Here is a 26173-nt window from a genome sequence, read left to right on the forward strand (position 1 = left end):
GTCTGGATTGGATAAAAGGACAGCAAATGATAATGTGAGGACCAGAACTGTCTTTTTGGATAATTTAATACAAAATTATGCCATGCCTTCTGTATAGATGAGTGAGTAGAATGAGCCTTCCCAGGTAAACAGCCATTTCTCTGAAAATCTAGGTGGAAATGCATATTCAGCTGTTCACACTCCAGTAAATTGTAACATGGGGGACGTGTCCCATGGTTGTGTCTCCACGTTCCTACAACAGCAGCAGCTCCTTCTAGAATGTATGCCTTAATGGACTTCATTCAGGGCTAATGAATTCAGGCTTAATTGACTGGAAGACTGTTGAAATTTTGTGTGTGATTTTAAAAGTCACTGAATAAAAGATTGGGAGGGAGCCATAAGAAACTGTCTAGTTAATTACACCACAAAGGCGAGATGTCTTAATTCCCCAAAAGCAAGCTGGTGAGAAGATCTCAGGTGCAAGTTGTTTATTTGGGAAATGAATGAGAGAACAGGGAGAGAGTGGCAGAAAGGCAAAGGGTATCATGGCTGCTGCAGTGGGCAAAGGGCCCTGATGACACTGGGGTTCTGAGAAGCATATGGGGTGTCTCCAGGATTGTCCTTTGGAAAGCATTTCTCCAGGTCCCCATGGCCCATTGGTTGAGGACTTCCAAGCCAACTTGAACATGGGCTGAGTGGGCTCCTGCCCTTTCAGAGGAAATCATGAGACAGGAAAGCAGAAAATTGGCCTGAGATTCATGGAACTTTCTGCCAAAATGTGGCTGAAATCAGAAGTGGGCTGAGGGGATGTGATATGGGTGCCAAGAAATCACCAATCATGTTTTCTACCCTTTGTCCTTGTGGCTTATACAGGAAAGGCAGTGTGGTGTAGTGGTTAACCTTGTGCGGCTATAGCAGAGCATATGGGTTTGAATCCTGATTCCACTTTTACCAGGCACATGTTCTTGAGCAAGGTACTTAACCTCCCTAAGCCTTGGTTTCTTCATCTGTGAAATGGGGCTATTGAAATCTTCCTTGAAATATTGTGGGGATGGATTATATTATCCAGGTAGAGCACTTAGCAGCCAGGTTTGACTCTCCCAGGGCCTCACAATAACTTAGAATAAGTTAATCAGAAAACTTGTGTAAGCTATTTAGTCAAAATCGCAAATAAGGTCAGACTGATACGTTAGTACTGGAAGGGATTAATGGTCTTAATTAGATAGCATGGAAGTAAGAGTTTTCACCCAGTCATCTAGGATGGATTTGGTGGATTCCATAGAAGCCGAACAAGATGACTTTTTAAAGTATAGATTTGTATTCCTACCTTCCTCAGGAATCTGCTAGTTTTCACGGTTGACAACATTCCTTTAAGGAACCATATCCCAATGAGCCATAGGACATGAAGAGCTGTCCTGGAGGTATGGCCGCAAGCCCATTAAGTCTCACCTCCAAAATCATTCTCGCTGTGGAGAGGTGCCTATACCTTAAGGAAACACACCTGGCCTTTTCTACTAGATTTTTGGGTTTTGTTTATTGTGCAGTAACCATTTTCCTCCATTGGTAGGGGAAAGTGAATCTGGAGAGGCTGGTTTAGAATGGGCAAGGCTAATGTCTTTATGGCCATAGACCCCTTGCAGAAACATCACAGATGTGGCCGCAGGAAGCCAGTGATTGATGTGAAAAGCCCAAATTTAATTTTGAGCCTGATGTTCAACCATTTTTCCTACATTGGGAGTTTTTATAATGGAAATTAGATATGAGGTGTTTTATCAATTGAGGAACATTTTTGTATTATGTAACTGCCTCTGGTTATGTAGGTGACTGAGGGACTAGGAACCCAAGAAGAGGGAGGAAAGTTATGGTCCTGCAAAGCCTGGGAAGATGCTGCTGTGTGTCACCCTGGTGAGCTGTTCTGCTGTTTGGTGTATACTCCTTTGTCCTTTGGTTTAAGATTAGGGGCTCAACAAACAGAATCGCAAAATAAAAGACAAAGGGCATGGAGAAGACTATGAAATACCTGAGTGTGTGGAATGCAACATTTGGGTGTGTGTTGTCATCGTTGATCAATGGATATATACATTTTAGATTATGATAATAACATTTACTTATAACTATGGGAATTCCTCTGTTGTTGGTTATTGTGACTGAAACTTTAATCCTAACCTTAATACCTTCCTCTTCCACAAAAACAAGTCTTTTAATATCACAATTTTTGGCAAACCAGGTTATTTTTGGGAATCTACATATCCCATTATAGCAGAGCAAACAGCAGTGTTGAAAGCTCTGAGAGTCTAATTCCAAATTACTATGAAAGCTTCGATCTGTTCCTTGTTTTGGTTTGTTGTTCACAGTGATCCTGCCCATGTTTATTACCATTTAGGAACTGTGTTACCATCAAGGTATGTTAGAGTGTGGTGGTGACTTGATCTGTGTTCTAGTGTTGAGAACCATCTCCATAAAATGTACACTCACTGACCTGGATGTGATTTTAGTTTCTGTCCACCATCTGCTTTTTTTTTTTTTTTTTTTGCGGTACACGGACCTCTCACTGCTGCGGCCTCTCCCGTTGCGGAGCACAGGCTCCGGACGCGCAGGCTCAGCGGCCATGGCTCACGGGCCCAGCCGCTCCGCTGCATGTGGGATCTTCCCGGACCGGGGCACGAACCCGTGTCCCCTGCATCGGCAGGCGGACTCTCAACCACTGCACCACCAGGGAAGCCCCCACCATCTGCTTTTAAAGCAAAACAGAGAAAGAGAAGGCACTGCAGTAACAGAGGTCAGGGAAGACCGTGGCTCCATGATGTGTAGTGCTGTAAGGGAATTTACTTCTGGTGATGATCGTGAGCTATTGAAGGGAAGGCCGCATGGAGCAAATGAACCACTGGGGCGGGTGTGAGCACCTACTATGAGCTCAGCACTTTGGTAGGGGACGCACAAGGAAGCACAAGTGGTCTGTCTTCCATGACCTTCAAATCTGGGCGGAAAAATAAACCATGCATGGTTGGGGAGTCATTAAGCCCCTATGCAGGGCTCTGTGGAACTGAGTCCAAATGAGTGATGTGCCCTAGGAATTCAAAGCCAGGAGGCTGTCACTGTGGGCAGCACGGGGAAGGATGGGAAGAGTACCGTTAGGCACAGACAGGAGGACCAGAGAGCAAATTCTCCGGGAATTATTTTTCAAGAAGTGATATGGTCTGGAATTTTAACAAAATGAGTTCATCCTACTGAAGGTGCACTCCAGGAGAAAACCAAATCTTTGTGCATGGGGTCGTTTCAAAGAAAACAACAATCACCCCTCTTGTTTTGCTTTATCTGCTACTGGTATAATACCAGCATGACTCATAGAGGATTTTGACTTCTTCAGGTGCCTTTGGTTACATTGGCCTTCTACTGATAGCGTGGGAGACTGGAAATACTGCCTTTCTTCTGACAAAAGCATTTTTTCCCCATGGCCAGCTCTTCTTGAAATGACACTTCTTTCTTGTTTATCCATGGCTGGAAAACTACTCCTTGCATAGGGCTTCTTTGATAATGATAGCAGTTTTATTTGGAGGGAAGTTGTTCACGGGCTAAGAACTCTATCCCTTTATTTGGATTTTCTTATGTAATGTTTTTCTTTTGTTGCCTATGTTTGTACTTGTTCTTCCCTTCTGTACTTTTGCTCTGCTTGGTGGGATTGTCTGTCTTGGATTTTTGGCTTCTTCTGTAGTTCCATTTTTAGGAGAATTATCTTGGAATTCCTCATGTATGAGATATAGCTTCACTTTTCTACCTTTACCTCGTCAAATCTGAAGTTTCTGGTCCAATGCAAAATGGTACTGTCACTTTGGAAGGCAGTTTGGTGGTTTCTTTCAAAACTAAGCATATTCTTCCCATACAATTCAGCAGTTGTGCTCTTTGGCATTTACTCCATAATTTGAAAACATATATCCACACAAGAATCTGCATATGGGTGTTTATAGCAGCTTTATTCATAACTGCCAAAACTTAAAGGCAACCAAGATGTCCTTCAGTAAGTGAATGAATAAGTAAACTGAAGTACATCCAGACAATAGAATATTATTCAGTGCTGAAAAGAAATGAGTTATCAAGCCATGAAAAAACATGGAAGAAATTGAAATGCGTATAACTTAAGTGAAAGAAGCCAATCTGAAAGCGGTTACATACTGTATGATTCCAACTATATACTGTTCCAGAAAAGGCAAAAATATGGAGACAGTAAAAAGATCAGTGGTTGCTAGGGGATAAAGGAAAGGGGAACGATAAATGGGTGGTGCACAAAGGATTATTAGGGCACTAAAAAGATGCTGTATGATACTATAATGATGGATCCATGTCCTTACACATTTGTCCAAACCCATAGACTGTACAACACCAAGAGTGAACCCTGATGTAAACTATGGGCTTTGGGTGATAATGATGTGTCCGTGGAGGTTTATCAATTGTAACAAATGTACCACTCTGATGGGGGAGGTAGATAATGGGGGAAGATATGCATCTGTAGGGACAGGAAGTATATGGGGAAATCTCTGCATCTTTCTCTCTGTCTTGCTGTGAGTCTAAAACTGCTCCTGCTGCTGCAAGAAAATAAGTCTTTAAATATGAAGGAACATCCAAGAATACCACTGATTTGGAGAAATTTAGTAAAGAGACTCCCGTATAAGCTTTGAAAATCATGTTATTCATATCTGTATGCAATGCCTTCCCTAGAATTTCTTAACTCACAATTTTACTTTCTAAAAAAGGTTCTGGCTAAATGTTTTCTCAGCAACTGATTTTTTTAAAAAAACAAAGAGGATAATAAAGGCTTTTAAAACTCCATTATAAAAGCAACATATCCTGTGCAGCTCAGGAGTAATAGTTCAGGAAGGGACCCCTCCAGTGGCAAGTCTACAACTCGCACGGTCCCTTCCACTGGTTATTGGAGGGACTCTTGAAAAGTATCTATAGAAGCATTGGATTTAATATTTGTAGTTAACAAACTTTATTTTGGTTTTAGATATCTGTAACATACAAAATATGGTAGGTTTTAGGTGTAGATTAAATATGACATATTTTCTATATAGGGCTGGCAAGTCTAGTAGACCCAAAAGAGGGTACAAGGTACAAGTGGGCATACATATCTATCTGCGAACGCATATATAGTATGGACATCTTTCCAGTGGACTCAGAGGTGGACCTTGGCTGTGGACCCACAAGGAGAGATGCTGGGGGCTGGCCATGAAGGGGAGGGGCGTTGAGATGAGGGAGGGAAAGGAGTGGGACAGCTTTCAAGCTGGACTGCAGAGCTGAATGGGACAATGACAGCCCCTCTGAGCCTCCAGAATATAGATCCCCCTCCCTCCCTTCCACATCCCCCCACCCCCCCACCCCCCCACTCCCCCCCACCCCACCCCCACCTCCAAAGCACTGGAGAAGAGGCTCCGTGAGTGAGTTGCATATTAGGTGACAGGACAAATGGGCAATTGACTTAATCTCCCTGACCTCCAGTTCCTTATCTTTCCCATGAAGAAGTTGGATTGAAGCTGTGAATTTTCAAACTTTTCTTTTTTAAGAGTGATGCTTTTTGTTTTTTGCAATTTTGAAGTAAAAGATAAAATATCCATACAGAAAAATTTTGAAGGATGAGAAACAAAACATTACTAGCATCCGAAAATTTCCCATAGTTGCCACCCACCCTGAGTCCTGATTGATTACAACCTTCTCTCACCCCACAAAGGAAATATTCTTGAGACTTTTGTGATAATCATTCATTTGCTTCTTCCTAAGTTTTATTGCCTGTATGTATACCTCTAAAAAATATAGATTCATTTTGCTGGTTTAAAAATTTTATATAAATGCAATAATTCTGTTTTCTTTTTTGTCTTACCTTTTTCATCCAGCATTGTGTTTGCAAGTTCATCCATGTTGTGGCACAAATCTCTGGCTTATTAATTTCTACTGCTGTATAGTCTCCCATTGTATGAATTCACCACAATGTATCAATCCATTGTACTAAGGATGGACATTTGAATTGCTTCTGATTTGGAGCCATTATGGACAACAGTGCTGTGAACATTCATATACATGCAGTCTGGGGCACACAGGTACACATTTCTCCAGGATACATATCTAAGGAGCAGAATTGCTGGTCATAGGGTATGCATGCCTCAAATTGTTTTTCAATGTGCTTATAGTAGCTCTTTTCCTCCCTAAACCAAACCTGATGCATAAGGTCAGGAAATAAAGTAGATGACAGCACAGCTCTGATCGAAGCAGGGAGCAGTCCCAGGGCTAGCTTCCTCTGTATGGTGCTCTTGTTGGTGCTTTCTTGTGGGTCTAACACACCCTGTTCTCCAACATTCTATTTGCTTCTATATTCCCTCTGTTGCTTTAAAAGACAAGGGATTCCAGTGATTTCCCATTCCAAGGGCAAGGAGAGATTCTGACCTTCTGAACCCACAAATAGCATTTCTACTAAGGATTATTTTAATTTGGAATCCCAAGATTCTACTTTTAAAATAGGTATTTCCTTAGACCCTCCCTAAAGAAATTCCTATTGAATAAAGAAAATTTTTAAAAATGCATAAGATACTCCTCCTGGGCCTATCTGTCTTCATTATGTTCCTGAATTAGCTTGACTTGGGTCTTGGCTGGAAGTAGAAAAATTATATCCAACAGTTATGTAAGAGAATAGCTGAAAGCAATTGGATTAAAATATTTGAGCAGGTTAAGCCCAGAGAGGATATATCAAAATGTTGAGTACCGCTGGGGGTGTAAGGAGGATATCTGTACAGCATCTGATGTACTTGAATGTTGACTCTCTCATGGTCAGGAAGCCATGGTGGTGGTTTAAGGTTTAGAGGGAATTCATGTTGTTAGGAGTTATTATCCCCATCAAAATGGCAAAACATCGAAATGGAGACTTTTCTCGATGCTGTCTTTTGCCAAAACCGTAATAGTAAAGCAGGATTGAGGCTGGAACAGTCTGGGCAGTAGACAGGCCAATGCATGTAATGCATATGATTAAAAATAGTTAGCACAAAGAAATGGTTGTTATTGTGCTTTGTCCAAGTTGGACTTAGTAACTAATTAAGTATAATCTCCTTCTTCTTCTTCTTTTTTTTCCCCATGGCCATATGCAGTTTTTGAATTCTTAAAACACAAACTTTTTAGAAGAAGAAGTTAAATACAGAATGCATTGAGTTTGGTAGAGAAAGTTTAAAGGTCTGCGTTTTCCCACCAAAGCTATTTAATATCAGCTGCAGAGTGGGTGTGTGTGTGTGTGGAAAGGTTGTGACCTCCCTTATTTTTACAACCATTGCCATGATTTCATAATACTGGCAGCAGTCACCCAGAGTGAAATAGACTTTATTACAGTAATTATATGCCAGAATGTGGGTATTAAAACAGAAAAACTTTTCTACTGATAATAAATGTCAAGGGAAAAATGACTTTACCCAACAACTAGCCCTTCATCAGTGTTTTTAATGTATTAATGGCCTCAGTGAAGATGGAGACGTGTCCACAGGGATAGAAGTTCAGACTCCGTATAGCTTTTTTGCCTTATTTGCAGAATGTTAAGTAGGGCAGTTGAAAGATAGAGGCATGTTTTAGCAAGTTAGGTTTATTTTTCTCCATGGCATAAAGTCATATATTTTCACTTGAGCAGATATAGCTATTGTTTTGGCAGATTGATTAATTATGGCCGTAACTGAATTAGTCTATTGTTTCTAGATCACTTCATTGATTTTCCCTGTTTTGGTGGGTTTTTGAGAACTGGGAGAAGTAATGCAGCATGAGAATTTTATCTTGAAATATGGTAGTTTTCTGAATATTAAAAAGAAAAAGCTCAAATAAGGACAATGAAAGATTTGAATAAGTATCAGAAGGTATAACTTTTTGAAAATGGCCATATCTAAATTATAGGCTTGTGGCTGCTAAATTATACTCATCTAGCATTAAGTGTGGGGTTTATCAGTACATCTCTGAAATAATAAACATGGTCTAAATGTGGAAAGTATACATCAGGAAAACATTTAATCCACTTCGCAATTAAATTTAGTGAAAGGTTGATTAATTCCAAGAAATACTAAAATTATAGTACTTCTTATCTTTGATTTCAAGGGACTTTGAAGTGGGCAGCTGGACTTTTCTCCAAAGTGCCCTATTAGCTGGCATAGAGAAAGAATATATGCAGAAAACCAGTAGCAAAACTCAGAGCAAAATATGGGCTCCCAGCCTCCATTATGTAAGAGTCTAAAGGTCATACTTTTCTTGGATTTTTACACACTGTTGGAAGGTGACCTCCACTTTTCTCCATTAGTGTTTATTCCTGCATACAGTTGGTGCTTAACAGACTCAAGGGGCTGATGAAGATGATTTTCATTTGGCGCCTGCTCTAGACTTCTGCTTGGCCACATGGAAGGATCTGGGTTCAGAATCTCCTGGAGTGAGTTGACTGTTGATGGTGACCTGGGGCAGCATCTCAGAGGAGCCATAGGCCTGCCGGCAGTCATCAATCACTGACTCACAACAGCCTTAGGTGCTTGCTACTCCCACGCAGTCTCATTGCTCAAAATCCAGACCAGTCCTCCGAACAGGACACTGATTCCTCTTATGTGTTTTCTCTGTTTTCTGCAGCGGGTTTGTCTTTAACAATGAGCCATTCATGGGCACCCAGGGAGCTACCCAGGACCAGGGAGACGGCTGCAGGCCCCTGCAGGCAGCTGGACATGTTCCAGTCCAGATATTCTTGGGAATGTGGAATTATTTGAATCAAAGGGAAATAAATCTTTTGCAAATGTTAATACAAATGACTGTGGGAAGGGCTTGCTGCTAAAAGAGAAGCTGAGAATTCTTGGTGCCTACTGAGTTATTTTTTGGCAGGCAATACTACTAGGTTGCTATGGGAATGATGAAGACAAAATAATAGTCATATTTTTAATGATTGCTCTTACTGTGTCATCTTCAACTGCCCTAGGTTGAAAAAACTTCTGCTTGGGGCTGCCCTGGTGGTGCAGTGGTTAAGAATCCACCTGCCAATGCAGGGGACATGGGTTAGATCCCTGGTCTGGGAAGATCCCACGTGCCACAGAGCAACTAAACCTGTGCACCACAACTACTGAGCCCATGCGCCACAACTACTGAAGCCTGTGCGCCTAGAGCCAGTGCTCTGCAACAAGAGAAGCCAACGCAATGAGAAGCCCACGCACTGCAACAAAGGGTATCCCTGGGCTTCCCTGGTGGCGCAGTGGTTGAGAGTCCGCTGGCCGATGCAGGGGACACGGGTTTGTGCCCCGGTCCGGGAAGATCCCACATGCCGCGGAGCGGCTGGGCCCGTGAGCCATGGCCGCTGAGCCTGCGCGTCCAGAGCCTGTGCTCCTCAATGGGAGAGGCCACAACAGTGAGAGGCCCGCGTACTGCAAAAAAAAAAAAAAAAAAAAAAACAAAACAAAACAGTAGCCCTTCTCACCATAACTAGAGAAAGGCCACTCTCGGCAACGAAGACCCAGCACAGCAACAAAGACCCGACGCAGCCAAAGAAAAATTTTTAAAAAAACAACAAAAAACTTCTGCTTGAATCACTTTGACTACTCTTGTGTTATGTTTTGCTTCTTTTTCTCCTGTACTTATGTTTGCAAACATATCTCTCTAAATCAGTTCATCGATCCAGCCGTACCATATTTTCTTTGAGCATAAAGGAACCATTACTTTTGAAGTTTATACCTTTGACTATATGCTTTCTGTGTCCTAGGTTTCAGTTAGAAGAGCTGTAGCCTGGGGACCCGAAATTCTGTGCACTTTTCTGATGGGATGGAGAGGGAAACTGTGCAGTATGGGACAAAGGCCAGCTGACCTGGGGCAAGTTTCCCCTTTGCCACATCTGGCTGTGCCACCTCAGGGCGATTAGTAAACGTTCCTGAACTCAGTTTCTGCATTTGTAAAATGGGGCTCATTATACTACCGCTGGAGTGTTGTTAGCCCCACTGAAAATGTATGTAGAGTCCTATTACAGGGATCATGAATACCTAGCAGATACGAAGCCAGAACTTCTCATTCTGTGTCCATGGCAGAAACTGCGACTCAATCTTTTTCCTTAAGCTAAGAGGCAGCCTTAGACTCCTCAACACAATGCTCCAGGTAAGCGCTATCAATCCGTCAGAGCTGGCATGGGAGATGTGACAAAGCACAATCCTTGGTACTTGATAGACACTCAGTAGGTGGTAGTTCTTAATTGTTACTATTCTTCTATTATTACTATTCACAGTAGGTTGTGGATATGACAGCAGGAGACACAGGCAGCTACTTTTTACTTTGCCCATTATAACTGAGCTTGCATCCAGAACCAGCAGCTTTGGATACAGCTGATCACTCACCTAACTAGAAAATACTGGTCTCTGATCTTCGTATCTCTCTCTTGGTCCCTTCCTCCACCTTCTTTGCTGGTTCCTCCTCACCTTACTGACCTCCAAATACTGGAGTGTCTCAAGGTCCCTTTTCTCTTTTTTTTTTTTTTTGCGGTACGCAGGCCTCTCACTGTCGTGGCCTCTCCCGTTGCAGAGCACAGGCTCCGGACGCGCAGGCTCAGAGGCCATGGCTCATGCGCCCAGCCGCTCTGCGGCATGTGGGATCTTCCCGGACCGGGGCACGAACCCGTGTCCCCTGCATCGGCAGGCGGACTCTCAACCACTGCGCCACCAGGGAAGCCCCCTTTTTTCTTTTTTAATCCACCTTCACTATGATCTCATTTGATCTCATGGCTTTCAATATCATCCAGATGCTAACAATACCAACATTTGTATATCCGGTCTAGATTTTAGCTCTGAACTCTACTGTATATTCAACTGCATTCTTAAGACACATTTCTAATAGGATGTGTCTGAAATAGGATGTATCTATTAATTGGATATCTAAGAGGCATCTCCAGCCATACAAGTTTAGCGTTGAACTACTGATTCATGATCCCCTCCCCTGCAAATCACTCCTCCCATAGGCTTTCTCGTTGTAGCAAATGGCAATTCCCCCCAAGAGTTTCTCAAGAGGAAAAGCTTGAAGTCATGGATTCTTCTCTTTTCCTCACAAGCCACGTCCAATTCACCAAGAAGTCCCATGGTTGTACCTCCAAGGATCTTACTCCTTCTTACAACCTCTACCACTACCATCATGGTCCAAGCCACCATCATGTCTCACCTGGATTATTGTCAGAGCCAATAATAGGCTACAATTGTTTTTCAACACGTAGGTAACGTGATTCTTTTAAAGGGAAATCAGACCATGTCACTCCTCTGTTCCACGTCTTCCACTGCCTTTTCATCTCACCTTGAGTACAAGTCAAATCCCCTACATTGCTCTAAAAGGTCCCACACAGTTGGCCTCAACCACCTTTCAGACACCATCTCCTTCCACTGCCCCCTCACTCATTTTACGCTAGCCACACTGGCTTTCATGCTGTTCCAAGTACACGCCGCTCCTGCTTCAGGTCTTTGCACTTGTTGGCTCTCTGCTTTGAAAGCACTTCCTTCAGATACACACAGAGCTTGCGTTCTCATTTCTTTCATCCCTGTTATTCAGCAAGGCCATCTTAAATATAAACCATAGCAACTACCCTCCCTACCTCTTCAGTCGGGCACCTACTGTCCCACCTCCTCTACTTCCTTTTTCTCCATGGCACTTATCAACTTCTGACATATTATGGCTTTGCTTGTTTCTTTATTAGAATGTAACATCCAAGAGGGCAGGACCTTTGTTCCCTGCTGTATCTCCAGCACCTAGAAAGTTCTGGGCGCATAGTAAGCCGTTTTTGCTAAACTATTAAACGAATGAAACAAATGGCTCTAAAGCTTGAGTTTTTCTGAATTATTATTAGAATAGTTCTTTACAGGATCACATAGAATTTATACAACTTCCTACATTTGATTAATTCTAGCGATCTTATTATCTCAGTATATTTACCACTAAGAGCAGAAGAGCAGTACGGCTACTGTAACCATGAGTAAAAATATCTGTGTTTACTGTAGTCTTTCAGTATCCTGATTTATTTATTTTGGTAAATAGAGACAGAATACAACATGGAAAAATGCTGAACATTTCTAGTTGATCTTCTTGAAGCTTACCAACTTTGGGTGGTTATAAAACACACACAGATATTTTAAATTGCCCAGATGCTACCTGGCTGTGTTTGTACTGGGCTGGGCTTAATTGGTGGCTCCTGAATTTCTATAAAGGAGTGCTAATCTGGTTGGAAAGGAGATGTGGGTCTTCAAACCTTACTGATGTGGTTATAAGACCATGTGAAAAAGATCAGTTGCCCATCTCATAGAATGAAGGAGTGGTGAAGCCTGCTGGATGGGGTTTGAGGCAGAGGAGGAAGGTACCAAAGCTCTCTCTGAGAAGCATAAACATACGGGATTTAGTCTTAAGTAAGTATACGACTTCAAAGCAGTCATTTAATTTCTTTTGGACTCAGTTCCCACGTCAATAAAGTGAGGAACTTAGAATACAGCAAGTATAAGGTTAATTCCAACCCTGTCTTTGGGTGGTATCATGAAAGGTCTCAGATTCAGACTCAGATATAACCTGCATTTAAATTGGAAATCTCTCTGAGGTCCAGTTTCTTTTTCTGTAAAGTGAATAAGTTTGGCTAAAACAGACTCTAAGGTTTTTCTCAAGTCTAACATTCTTTGCTTTGATTGTGCTTTTGGATTTTTTTTTCTTACTCTGGTGAAATTAAACCTCTTACTTTTTTTTTTGTTTGTTTTTTTGGTTTCTTTGAGGCTGTGGTCACACACAAACTGTGAGGCTATGTCACACACTTTTAGATGTAGTGTGCATACTTTGCTGTTGGTGAACACTAACTCTGCTTTTTGGCAGAGTGTGGAGCAGAGGTGGATCTGTGTGGTTTGTTTTATGCTCTAAACTTGACAGTGAGAGGACAGGAAATGGTCCATGGAGAAAATGGTGACAAAATATGTCTTTAACCTCAATTCTGCTCAATTGACATTAGAAACTGTAGCATTTTAAAACTGTGCGTTTCCACTTCACTTAATTCCCATTCCTTTGCCTCCTTTTAGGGCATCTAGGTGGATGATTCAGGCCGGGAAGCTCTTCAGTCAGCTGAACGACAAAAAGGACCTGGTCACGCCTGTGACTTAGCTCCGTGCCTCAGTTACAGGTACAGAGAAATGGAGGAAATAGAAACTGCTACGTCCGTTGAGCACTATGTTTGAGATTTCTTGATAACAGACTTCACAAAAGGGACAATGTTAATCTTTAACAAATGTGTGTGTTGTGCATGGGGTCAGGGCCCTGGAAAGATAGCTATCAAATCTGCAAACCTTTCTAACACAACTTTATAGGTGAAAACTCTTTGAGAAGAATTATCAGAAAGGAAAAAACAATGGCATAACTGATTAATTATGGGTTTACATCTTATTTTTGATCAATTTAACATGATTTTCACTCACAAAGCTGGTTCTTCTAAATTCAGTTTGACAGACAAATATATATAATGCATCTGCTGTGGGCCAGCATCCTCTCCCCAGGCCTTTCACGTCCACTGTTCTATTTCCTTCTCTCTCTTTTTTTTTAACGTCTTTATTGGAGTATAATTTCTTTACAGTGTTGTGTTAGTTTCTGTTGTATAACAAAGTGACTCAGCTATATGTATAGATATATCCCCATATGCCCTCCCTCTTGCGTCTCCCTCCCACCCTCCCTATCCCACCCCTCTAGGTGGTCACAAAGCACAGAGCTGATCTCCCTGTGCTGTGCAGCCGCTTCCCACTAGCTATCTGTTTTACATTTGGTAGTGTATATATGTCCATGCCACGTTCTCACTTCATCCCAACTTACCCTTCCCCGTCCCCGTGTCCTCAAGTCCATTCTCTATGTCTGCATCATTATTCCTCCCCTGCCCCTAGGTTCTTCAGAATCATTTTTTTTTTTTTTAGATTCCATATATATGTGTTAGCATACGGTATTTGTTTTTCTCTTTCTGACTTACTTCACTCTGTGTGACAGTTGCTATGTCCATCCACCTCACTACAAATAACTCAATTTCATTTCTTTTTCTAGCTGAGTAATATTCTATTATATATATGTGCCACATCTTCCTTACCCATTAATCTGTTCATGGACACTTAGGTTGCTTCCATGTCCTGGCTAGTGTAAATAGAGCTGCAATGAACATTGTGGTACATGACTCTTTTTGAATTATGGTTTTCTCAGGGTATATGCCCAGTAGTGGGATTGCTGGATAGTACGGTAGTTCTATTTTTAGTTTTTAGGGAACCTCCATAGTGTTCTCCACAGTGGCTGTATCAATTTACATTCCCACCAACAGTGCAAGAGGGTTCCCTTTTCTCCACACCCTCTCCAGCATTTATTGTTTGTACATTTTTTGATGATGCCCATTCTGACCAGTGTGAGGTGATACCTCATTGTAGTTTTGATTTGCATTTCCCTAATGATTAGTGATGCTGAGCATCTTTTCATGTGTTTGTTGGCAATCTGTATATCTTCTTTGGAGAAATGTCTATTTAGGTCTTCTGCCCAGTTTTGGATTGGGTTTTTGTTTTTTTGATATTGAGCTTCATGAGCTGCTTGTATATTTTGGAGACTACTCCTTTGTCAGTTGCTTTGTTTGTAAATATTTTCTCCCATTCCGAGGGTTGCCTTTTCATCTTGTTTATGGTTTCCTTTGCTGTGCAAAAGCTTTTAAGTTTCATTAGGTCCCATTTGTTTATTTTTGTTTTTATTTCCATTTCTCTAGGAAGTGGGTCAAAAAGGATCTTGCTGTGATTTATGTCATGGAGTGTTCTGCCTATGTTTTGCTCTAAGAGTTTTATAGTGTCTGGCCTTACATTTAGGTCTTTACTCCATTTTGAGTTTATTTTTGTGTATGGTGTAAGGAAGTGTTCTAATTTCATTCTTTTACATTAGCTGTCCAGTTTTCCCAGCACCACTTATTGAAGAGGTTGTGTTTCCTCCATTGTATATTTTTGCCTCCTTTATCAAAGATAAGGTGACCATATGTGCATGGGTTTATCTCTGGGATTTCTATCCTGTTCCATAGATCTGTATTTCTGTTTTTGAGCCAGTACCATACTATCTTGACTACTGTACCTTTGTAGTATAGTCTGAAGTCAGGGAGCCTGATTCCTCCAGCCCTGTTTTTCTTTCTCAAGATTGCTTTGGCTATTCGGGGTCTTTTGTATTTCCATACAAATTGTGAAGTTTTTTGTTCTAGTTTTGTGAAAAATGCCAGTGGTAGTTTGATAGGGATTGCACTGAATATGTAGGTTGCTATGGGTAGTATAGTCATTTTCACAATGTTGATTCTTCCAATCCAAGAACATGGTATATCTCTCCATCTGTTTCTGTCATCTTTAATTTCTTTCATCAGTGTCTTATAGTTTTGCGCATACAGGTCTTTTGTCTCCTTAGGTAGGTTTATTCCTCGGTATTTTATTCTTTTTCTTGCAATGGTAAACGAGACTGGTTCCTTAATTTGTCTTTCTGATTTTTCATCATTCATGTATAGGGATGCAAGAGATTTCTGTGCATTAATTTTGTATCCTGCTACTTTACCAAATTCATTGATTAGCTCTAGGAGTTTTCTGCTAACATCTTTAGGATTCTCTATGTATAGTATCATATCATCTGCAAACAGTGACAGTTTTACTTCTTCTTTTCCAATTTGGATTCCTTTTATTTCTTTTTCTTCTCTGATTGCTGTGGCTAAAACTTCCATAACTCTGTTGAATAATAGTGGTGAGGGTGGGCAACCTTGTATTGTTCCTGATCTTACTGGAAATGGTTTCAGTTTTTCACCATTGAGAATGATGTTGGCTGTGGGTTTGTCATATATGGCCTTTATTATGTTGAAGTGGGTTCCCTCTAATCCTACTTCCTGGAGGGTTTTTATCATAGGTGTTGAATTTTGTTGAAAGCTATTTCTGCATCTATTGAGATGATCATATGGTTTTTCTCCTTCAGTTTGTTAATATGGAGTACCACATTGATTGATTTGCATATACTGAAGAATCCTTGCATTCCTGGAATAAACCCCACTTGATCATGGTGTATGATCCTGTTCATGTGCTGTTGAATTCTGTTTGCTAGTATTTTGTTGAGGATTTTTGCATCTATGTTTATCAGTGATATTGGCCTGTAGTTTTCTTTTTGTGTGTGACATCCTTGTCTGGTTTTGGTATCAGCGTGATGGTGGCCTTATAGGAGTTTGGGAGTGTTCCTCCCTCTGCTATATTTTGGAAGAGTTTGAGAAGGATAGGTGTTAGCTCTTCTCTAAATGTTTGGTAGAGTTCGCCTGGGAAGCCATCTGGTCCTGGGCTTTTCTTTGTTGGAAGATTTTTAATCACGGTCTCAATTTCAGTGCTTGTCATTGGTCTGTTTATATTTTCTATTTCATACTTGTTTAGTCTCAGAAGGTTGTACTTTTCTAAGAATGTGTCCATTTCTTCCAGGTTGTCCATTTTATTGGCATAGAGTTGCTTGTAGCAACTCTCATGATAATTTGTATTTCTGCAGTGTCAGTTGTTACTTCTCCTTTTTCATTTCTAATTCTATTGATTTGAGTCTTCCCCCTTTTTTTCCGGATGAGTCTGGCTAATTTATTAATTTTGTTTATCTTCTCAAAGAAAGAGCTTTTAATTTTATTCAATTTTGCTGTCATTTCCTTCCCTTTTTTCATTTATTTCTGATCTGATCTTTATGATTTCGTTCCTTCTGCTAACTTTGGGATTTTTTGTTCTTCTCTCTCTAATTGCTTTAGGTGTAAGGTTAGGTTCTTTATTTTAGGTATTTCTTGTTTCCTGATGTGGGATTGTATTGATCTAAACTTCCTTCTTAGAACTGCCTTTGCTGCATCCCATAGGTTTTGGGTCATCGTGTTTTCATTGCCATTTGTTTCTGGGTATTTTTTTGATTTCCTCAGTGATCTCTTGGTTATTTAGTAGTATATTGTTTAGCATCCATGTGTTTGTATTTTTTACAGATTTTTTTTTCCCTCTAATTGATATCTAGTCTCATAGTGTTGTGGTCGGAAAATATACTTGGTACAATTTCAATTTTCTTATATTTACCAAGGCTTGATTTGTTACCCAAGAAATGGTCTATCCTGGAGAATGTTCCATGAGCACTTGAGGAGAAAGTGTATTGTGTTGTTTTTGGATGGAATGTCCTATAAATATCAATTAAGTCCATCTTGTTTAATGTGTCATGTAAAGCTTGTGTTTCCTTATTTATTTTCATTTTGGATGACCTGTCCATTGGTGAAAGTGGGCTGTTAAAGTCCCCTACTGTTTTTGTGTTACTGTCATTTCCCCTTTTATGGCTGTTAGCATTTGCCTTATGTGTTGAGGTGCTCCTATGTTGGGTGCGTAAATGTTTACAATTGTTATCTCTTCCTAGATTGATCCCTTGATCATTATGTACTGTCCTTCTTTCTTTCTTGTAATAGTCTTTATTTTAAAGTCTATTTTTCCTGATATGAGAATTGCTACTCTAGCTTTCTTTGATTTCCATTTGCATGGAATATCTTTTTCCATCCCCTCACTTTTAGTCTGTATGTGTCCCTAGGTCTGAAGTGGATCTCTTCTAGACAGCATATATATGGGTCTTGTTTTTCTATCCATTCAGCCAGTCTATGTCTTTTGGTTGGAGCATTTAATCCATTTACATTTAAGGTAATTATTGATATGTATGTTCCTATTACCATTTTCTTAATTGTTTGGGGTTTGTTTTTGTAGGTCTTTTCCTTCTCTTGTGTTTCCTGCCTAGAGAAGTTCCTTTAGCATTTGTTGTAAAGCTGGTTTGGTGGTGCTGAATTCTCTTAATTTTTGCTTATCTGTAAAGGTTTTAATTTCTCCGTTGAATCTGAATGAGATTCTCGCTGGGTAGAGTAATCTTGATTGTAGGTTTTTCCCTTTCATCACTTTAAATATGTCCTGCCAGTCCCTTCTGGCTTGCAGAGTTTCTGCTGAAAGATCAGCTGTTAACCTTATGGGGATTCCCTTGTATATTATTGTTGCTTTTCCCTTGCTGCTTTTAATATTTTTTCTTTGTATTTAATTTTTGATAGTTTGATTAATATGTGTCTTGGCATGTTTCTCCTTGGATTTAACCTGTGTGGGACTCTCTGTGCTTCCTGGACTTGATTGACTATTTCCTTTCCCCTATTAGGGAAGTTTTCAACTATAATCTCTTCAAATATTTTCTCAGTCCCTTTGCTTTTCTCTTCTTCTTCTGGGACCCCTATGATTCGAATGTTGGTGCATTTAATGTTGTCCCAGAGGTCTCTGAGATTGTCCTCAATTCTTTTCATTCTTTTTTCTTTGTTCTGCTCCTGACAGTTATTTCCACCATTTTGTCTTCCAGGTCATTTATCCGTTCTTCTGCCTCAGTTATTCTGCTATTGATTCCTTCTAGAGTATTTTTAATTTCATTTATTGTGTTGTTCATCATTGCTTGTTTCATCTTTAGTTCTTCTAGGTCCTTGTTAACTGTTCCTTGCATTTTGTCCATTCTATTTCCAGGATTGTGGATCATCTTTACTATCATTACTCTGAATTCTTTTTCAGGTAGACTGCCTATTTCCTCTTCATTTGTTTGGTATGGTGCATGTTTACCTTGCTCCTTCATCTGCTGTGTATTTCTCTGTCTTCTCATTTTGCTTAACTTACTGTGTTTGGGGTCTCCATTTCGCAGGCTGCAGGTTCATAGTTCCTGTTGTTTTTGGTGTCTGCTCCCAGTGGGTAATGTTGTTTCAGTGGGTTGTGTAGGCTTCCTGGTGGAGGGGACTGGTGCCTGTATTCTGGTGGATGAGGCTAGATCTTGTCTTTATGGTGGGCAAGACCATGTCCGGTGGTGTGTTTTGGGGTGTCTGTGAAGTTTTTATGATTTTAGGCAGCCTCTCTCCTAATGGGTGGTGTTGTGTTCCTGTCTTGCTAGTTGTTTGGCATAGGGTGTCCAGCACTGTAGCTTGCTCTTCGTTGAGTGGAGCTGGGTCTTAGCATTGAGATGGAGATCTCTGGGAGAGCTTTTTCCCCTTTGATATTACGTGGGGCCGGGATGTCTCTGGTGGACCAATGTCCTGAAATTGGCTCTCCCACCTCAGAGGCTTGGGCCTGACACCCGGACAGAGCACAAAGACCCTGTCAGCCACATCTCTCAGAAGAAAAGGGAGAAAAAAGAAAGAAAGAAAGAAAATAAATAAATTAAATAAAAGAATAAAGTTATTAAAATAAAAAAATTATTAAAAATAAAAAATAATTAAAAAAAGGAGAGAGAGAAAGAAGAGAGCAACAAAACGAAAAAACAAATCCACCAATCTTAACAAGTGCTAAAAATTATATGTAAAAAGAAAAAAAAATGGACAGTGAGAACCCTAGGACAAATGTCAAAAGTGAAGCTATGTAGACAAAATCACACAAAGAAGCATACATATACACACTCACAAAAAGAGGAAAAGGAAAAAAATATATATATATACATTAAAAAAAAAGGTAGAAAGCAACCAAATCAATAAACAAATCTACTGATGATAATAAGCTCTAAATACTAAACTAAGATAAACATAAAACCCAAAACAAATTAGATGCAGAAAGCAAACCCCAAGTCTACAGTTGCTCCCAAAGTCCACCGTCTGAAGTTTGGGATGATTCGTTGTCTATTCAGGTATTCCACAGATGCAGGGTACATCAAGTTGATTGTGGAGATTTAATCTGCTGCTCCTGAGGCTGCTGGGAGAAATTTCCCTTTCTCTTCTTTGTTCTCACAGCTCCTGGTGTTCAACTTTGGATTTGGACCTGCCTCTATGTGTAGGTCGCCTGAGGACATGTGTTCCCCTCCCAGACAAGACAGAGTTAAAGTAGGAGCTGATTAGGGGGCTCTGGCTCACTCAGGCCAGTGGGAGGGAGGGGTATCGAATGTGGGGCGAGCCTGTGGTGGCAGAGGCCGGTGCGACGCTGCAACAGGCTGAGGTGTGCTGCGTGTTCTCCCAGGGAAGTGGTCCCTGGATCACGGGACCCTGGCAGTGCCGGGCTGCACAGGCTCCCAGGAGGGGAGGTGTGGATAGTGACCTGTGTTTGCACACAGGCTTCTTGTAGCTGCAGCAGCAGCCTTAGGGTTTCATGCCTGTCGCTGGTGTCCATGCTGATAGCTGCGGCTCATGCCCATCTCTGGAGCTCATTTAGGCAGTGCTCTGAATCCCCTCTCCTAGCGTACCCCAAAACAGTGTTCTCTTGACTCTTAAGCAGGTCCAGACTTTTTCCTGGACTCCCTCCCAGCTAGCTGTAGTGCACTAGCCCCCTTCAGGCTGTGTTCATGCAGCCAACCCCAGTCCTCTCCCTGGGGTCTGACCTCCGAAGCCCGAGCCTCAGCTCCCAGCCCCTACGTTCCCCCGGCGAGTGAGCAGACAAGCCTCTCAGGCTGGTGAGTGCTGGTCTGCACCGATCCTCTGTGTGGGAATCTCTCGCTTTGCCCTCCGCACCCCTGTTGCTGCGCTCTCTCCCGTGGTTCCAAAGCTTCTCCCCTCACTGCCCACCCCCCATCTCAGCCACTGAAGGGGCTTCCTAGTGTGTGGAAAATTTTCCTCTTTCACAGCTCCCTCCCTGAGGTGCAGGTCTCGTCCCTATTCTTTTGCCTCTGTTTCTTCTGTTTTCTTTTGCCCTACCCAAGTATGTGGGGAGTTTCTTGCCTTTTGGGAAGTCTGAGGTCTTCTGCCAGTGTTCAGTAGGTGTTCTGTAGGAGTTGTTCCACATGTAGTTGTAGTTTTGATGTATATGTAGGGAGGAAGGTGATCTCCACGTCTTATTCCTCCACCATCTTGAAGGCACCTCTCTATTTCATTCTCATATCAACCTTTTGAGATAGCTATTTATATTTTCCACCTATGTCTGAAGATATGGAGGCTTGGAAACGTGAATCTGCCCAAGGTCACATAGAACAAGTTGGGATTTAAACCCCAATATTCTACCTTCCATCTCCTTTGCTTACTCTCCATTACGATGGTTATATGGTACGGTGGGTATGTGAGGGAACAGATGTGAATTTAAAAAACACAAAAATCAGTTTTTAAAATCATCACCTTGTACACCTTAAATTTACACAATGTTATATGTCAATTGCATTTCAATAAAGCTGGAAAATTATTATATTTATTTGAATACACATTGACTTTACATATGCAGATCCAATTTAGCTTTTTATCCACAGTAAGTCATCTGCTGCCACAACTAAAATTGTGAGAAATCAAAGGAGTAGAAACATTCCGATTACTTGGAAAGGTTTTGTATTTTTCCTTTTTGTGGAGTGGCTTTTGGAAATTTAGGATGAATCTGGAAATAAGCATTAATGTAAAAGAATTGACCATGACTGTGAAGAGCCCTAAGCCTCACCCTTCCCTGCCATGACCTGGATCAATGAGCAAGGACCCTTAGGCCTCTTTCTAATGCTGGATAAGTGCTCATCTAGAAGAACTAACGTTCCCCTGTGTGTGTCCTTCAGAGGTACTCCAGTCATTGAGATGTCCCTCCTGAGTGATGAGATCCGGCTAATGTTGTCTCCGTGGTCTAATTTGATGATGTGATCTGTGCTCATTTCCTTTGAGACATTAGAGTAGACTGAGGTTGATTTTCAACCTCAGAATTTGATTTTATTTCAGAATTTCCCCTAAAATGGTGGGTAAAGAATTTGGACACCAATTCCTTCAAGGAACTCAGTGTCACAGAGGTGTTTTATACTGGGAATGATGCTTTGGTGTTCATGTATTGAGAACAGAAGTGCCCCTTTAATTACCCAGTTTTACCCTCCCAAGGGAGTCTCTCCCCTTCTTATATCCCCCAAATCCTACCTATTCTTCTGGAATTAACTGAAATCCCACTCTTGTTAGGCCTCTGTCCCCCACTCCCATCAAAGGTGTTATGTCCCTTCTCAAACTCCCAGAGTTCCCACCATCCAGCCGTCAGTTCATTATTTGTGGAGTTTGGACACCTCTTCCACTGATGGGACCAATATCTGGATATTTTACTGTTCAACTTTTGCACAAGCTTATATATTTGATTTCCTTCACTAGAGTAGATTATACACTGGTTTGGAGTGAAGAAAGTAATTCCTTGGGTGGCTCAAGGAATTGAACCATATCTGGCACTCAGTAAATGTATGTTTCTGTTAGATTTGATTAACTTGCCAATAAGAATAATGGATGAAAGTCATGAATTCTACCCTGAGGAAACAGATTTACACTGCCTTCTTAGTAATTATTTGTTTCCTTTCATTTTTTTCCCCAAAAAGAAGTTAGCTGTGAATTAGGTCTCCGATGGTGCCAGCAAAGACCATAGAAACATAAGTTCTTTTGTGTGTGTCTGGCTTGAAGATTTTCAGGGAGAAGAAATCAAGTTAGAAGGAACAAAGAAGAATATGTTTTAGGAGTCTTAAAGGGAAGTGGTCAAGAAAGTCAATATTTCAGGGACATACTTATGATATTTCTATTTATGATGGGGTAGTAGGGTAGAGTCTAGTAAAAGATGCACTTGTAATCTGTCCCTTGGAAATTGACTTACCTCCAGAGTGATTCTAAAAATGCACATTCCAGGGGTGGAGTCAAGATGGCATCCTAGGAGGACACGGAATTCACATCTCCACACAACTAGGGCAGCTACCAGGCACCAGTAGGGGACCATGGACACCTAAGGGGATGGGAGGAATCCGCAGCCACTGGCTTGCGGGATCTTGGGTTCCAGGCTGGAGGACGGACCTGAGCTCTCATGGTGGGAGCTCCAAGTCCAAACCACTGGACTAACAGAGAACCTCAGAACCCAGGGAATATTAATCAGAGTGAGGCCTCCCAGAGGTCCTCATCTCAGCACCAAGACCTGGCTCTATCCAACTACCTGCAAACTCCAGTGTTGGACATCTCCGGCCAAACAACCAGTAAAATAGGAATACAGCATCACCCAGAAAAAAAAAAAAAAAAAATGAAATGACAAAAAAATATGTTACAGATGAAGGAGCAAGGTAAAAACCTACAAGACCAAATAAATGAAGATGAAATAGACAACCTACCTGAAAAAGAATTCAGAGTAATGATAGTAAACATGATCCAAAATCTTGGAAACAGAATGGAGAAAATACAAGAAACATTTAACAAGGATCTAGAAGAGGCAAAGAACACACAAACAGTGATAAACAACATAATTACTGAACTTAAAAATACTCTAGAAGGAATCAATAGCAGAATAACTGAGGCAGAAGAATGGATAAATGCCCTGGAAGATAAAATGGTGGAAATAACTGCCAGGAACAGAACAAAGAAAAAAGAATGAAAAGAATTGAGGACAATCTCAATTGTCCTCTGGGACAATACTAAATGCACCAACGTTCGAATCATAGGGGTCCCAGAAGAAGAAGAGAAAAGAAAAGGGACTGAGAAAATATTTGAAGAGATTATAGTTGAAAACTTCCCTAACATGGGAAAGGAAATAGTCAATCAAGTCCAGGAAGCACAGAGAGTCCCATTCAGGATAAATCCAAGGAGAAACATGCCAAGACACATATTAATCAAACTATCAAAAATTAAATACAAAGAAAAAATATTAAAAGCAGCAAGGGAAAAGCAACAATAATATACAAGGGAATCCCCATAAGGTTAACAGCTGATCTTTCAGAAGAAACTCTGCAAGCCAGAAGGGAGTGGCAGGACATATTTAAAGTGATGAAAGGGAAAAACCTACAATCAAGATTACTCTACCCAGCGAGGATCTCATTCAGATTCAACGGAGAAATTAAAACCTTTACAGATAAGCAAAAATTAAGAGAATTCAGCCAAACTTCAGCCAAATTAAGAGAATTCACCACCAAACCAGCTTTACGACAAATGCTAAAGGAACTTCTCTAGGCAGGAAACACAGGAAAAGGAAAAGACCTACAAAAACAAACCCCAAATAATTAAGAAAATGGTAATAGGAACATACATATCGATAATTACCTTAAATGTAAATGAATTAAATGCTCCAACCAAAAGACATAGACTGGCTGAATGGATACAAACACAAGACCCATATATATGCTGTCTAGAAGAGACCCACTTCAGACCTAGGGACACATACAGACTGAAAATGAGGGGATGGAAAAAGATATTCCATGCAAATGGAAATCAAAAGAAAGCTGGAGTAGCAATTCTCATATCAGACAAAAGAGACTTTAAAATAAAGACTATTACAAGAGATAAAGAAAGACACTACATAATGATCAAGGGATCAATCTAAGAAGATATAACAATTGTAAATGTTTATGCACCCAACATAGGATCACCTCAATACATAAGGCAAATACTAACAGCCATAAAAGGGGAAATCGACAGTAACACATTCATAGTAGGGGACTTTAACACCCCACTTTCACCAATGGACAGATCATCCAAAATGAAAATAAATAAGGAAACACAAGCTTTAAATGACACATTAAACAAGATAGACTTAATTGATATTTATAGGACATTCCATCCAAAAACAACAGAATACACTTTCTTCTCAAGTGCTCATGGAACATTCTCCAGGATAGACCATATCTTGGGTCACAAATCAAGCCTTGGTAAATTTAAGAAAATTGAAATCGTATCAAGTATCTTTCCCAACTACAACGCTCTGAGACTAGATATCATTTACAGGAAAAAAATCTGTAAAAAATACAAACACATGGAGGCTAAACAATACACTACTAAATAACCAAGAGATCACTGAAGAAATCAAAGAGGAAATAAAAAAATACCTAGAAATAAATGACAATGAAAACACAATGACCCAAAACCTTTGAGATGCACCAAAAGCAGTTCTAAGAGGGAAGTATACAGCAATACAATCCCACATCAAGAAACAAGAAATATCTAAAATAAACAACCTAACCTTATACCTAAAGCAATTAGAGAAAGAAGAACAAAATACCCCAAAGTTAGCAGAAGTAAAGAAATCATAAAGATCAGATCAGAAATGAATGTAAAAGAAATGAAGGAAACAATAGCAAAGATCAATAAAACTAAAAGCTGGTTCTTTGAGAAGATAAACAAAATTGATAAACCATTAGCCAGACTTATCAAGAAAAAAAAGGGAGAAGACTCAAATCAACAGAATTAGAAATGGAAAGGAGAAGTAACAACTGACTCTGCAGAAATACAAAGGATTATGAAGATTACTGCAAGCGACTATATGCCAATAAAATGGACAACCTGGAAGAAATGGACAAATTCTTAGAAAAGCACAACCTTTCGAGACTGAACCAGGAAGAAACAGAAAATACAAACAGACAATGACAAGCACTGAAATGAAAGTGTGATTTAAAATCTTCCAACAAACAAAAGCCCAGGACCAGATGGCTTCACAGGAGAATTCTATCAAACATTTAGAGAAGAGCTAACACCTATCCTTCTCAAACTCTTCCAAAATATAGCAGAGGCAGGAACACTCCCAAACTCATTCTACAAGGCCACCATCACCCTGATACCAAATCCAGACAAAGATGTCACAAAAAAAGAAAACTACAGACCAATATCACTGATGAACATAGATGCAAGAATCCTCAACAAAATACTAGCAAACAGAATTCAACAGCACATGAACAGGATCATACACCATGATCAAGTGGGGTTTATTCCAGGAATGCAAGGATTCTTCAGTATATGCAAATCAATCAATGTGATACTCCATATTAACAAACTGAAGGAGAAAAACCATATGATCATCTCAATAGATGCAGAGAAAGCTTTTGACAAAATTCAACACCCATTTATGATATAAACCCTCCAGAAAGTAGGCATAGAGGGAAACTACCTCAACTTTATAAAGACCAATATGACAAACCCACAGCCAACATCATTCTCAATGGTGAAAAACTGAAACCATTTCCTCTAAGATCAAGAACAAGACAAGGCTGCCCACTCTCACCACTATTATTCAGCAGAGTTTTGGAATTTTTAGCCACAGCAATCAGAGAAGAAAAAGAAATAAAAGGAATCCAAATTGGAAAAGAAGAAGTAAAACTGTCACTGTTTGCAGATGATATGATACTATACATAGAGAGTCCTAAAGATGCTACCAGAAAACTCCTAGAGCTAATCAATGAATTTGGTAAAGTAGCAGGATACAAAATTAATGCACAGAAATCTCTTGCATCCCTATACATGAATGATGAAAAATCA

General features: G+C 40.5%; 1 long non-coding RNA gene across 7 annotated transcripts in view; it reads left to right on the forward strand.

The window, feature by feature from the left end:
• The window catches only part of LOC117203412 (uncharacterized), a 62802-nt gene that overhangs the window by 12362 nt on the left and 24267 nt on the right, over positions 1 to 26173 (forward strand). For 2 of the 7 annotated variants that reach the window (XR_007476428.1, XR_007476427.1), the window contains exon 5: positions 13035 to 14413. This is a non-coding gene — a long non-coding RNA (uncharacterized LOC117203412). The other 5 variants (XR_004486161.2, XR_007476429.1, XR_007476430.1 and 2 more) reach the window with 4 other exon arrangements.

The sequence above is a fragment of the Orcinus orca genome, chromosome 3 (genome assembly GCF_937001465.1).
Source record: "Orcinus orca chromosome 3, mOrcOrc1.1, whole genome shotgun sequence".
NCBI classification, from domain to species: domain Eukaryota; kingdom Metazoa; phylum Chordata; class Mammalia; order Artiodactyla; family Delphinidae; genus Orcinus; species Orcinus orca.